A 1226-nucleotide genomic window follows, 5' to 3' on the forward strand; every position below is an offset into this window, starting at 1 on the left:
AGTCCACAGACTGTGGATGAGGATGAGGTATATACATTTAAAAAAGAAAGAGAGAGAGAGAGGGGCGAAAATCACTTTTCCCGTGGGTGGATAACACGGGGAGGGAGGGGGCACGAGAGGCGCAAAACGAATAGGAGAGAGAGAGAGGGAGAGAGCTGGAAGTTGGACAACAGCCAGAGAAAACATGAGAAATACTGAGAGGAGAGACCACATTGAGACAAACTCATGTGTCCAGCACCATTCATACTATTACATATTACTGGCTAGGCTCCAGAAAGGTTTAAAGACACCGCAGAGTTCATAGACTGTTTATTTGTTTGTTTATTTCAAGATATGTAGTCGATATATAGGCCTAGGCTAAACTTCGCTTGGATGTGCTGCGATTGTTTTTCTTAACGACTTTGTTTCTCCGCTAAGGATTCTTTCAGTAGGCTATACGTTTTCAGGAATAAATATTTGAGAGAGAAGTTTCGTATTGCATTTACTGGCCTCAGCATTGCCACATGATGAGATCATTCCAGTTTTCAACTTTCAGAGGATGCATAATTGCAATAGCCCACAATATATGTATAATTTATGCATTTAGCAGATGCTTTTATGATCCAAAGCAACTTACAATGCATTCAGGCTAACATTATTAACGTGTTCCGTTTGCGCTGCTAACTTAATGCTCTACCACTGAGTGTGTGTGTGTGTGTGTGTGTGTGTGTGTGTGTATATATATATATATATATATATATATATATATATATATATATATATATATATATATATATATATATAACCAGTCGTCACTGGTTTGAAGTTTTGCGTGCCTTAGAACACAAAATAGTTGTTGATTAATTTAAAGTCTGGCATGCATGCCAAACACGTTTTTGCGGTTTGTATCCTAATGATGCATGTGGGGGAAAATGCTATTTGTTTATAATAAAAAAAATTTAAACCATGATGTGCTTAATTTACTTATCTAAATGCGTTTGGATTCATTAAAAAAATAAGTTATTGGTTTGGCACTTTTTGTGCTGCATGGTTTTGTTAATTTTCAAAAAATAAATAAATAGACTACTGTTCTTGTGAATCATTCTTTGGGAACTGGACTACACTGCTGCTGCTGCTGCATGATTTTGATTCACAAAAAAGAACCTACATAACTGGATGTTAACACTAAAAATACACAGTTGACGTCACGCCTCTCATGCATAACTTAGTAACTTAGCTTGGGTGTA

This window comes from Carassius carassius, chromosome 22 (genome assembly GCF_963082965.1).
Source record: "Carassius carassius chromosome 22, fCarCar2.1, whole genome shotgun sequence".
NCBI classification, from domain to species: Eukaryota; Metazoa; Chordata; class Actinopteri; order Cypriniformes; family Cyprinidae; genus Carassius; species Carassius carassius.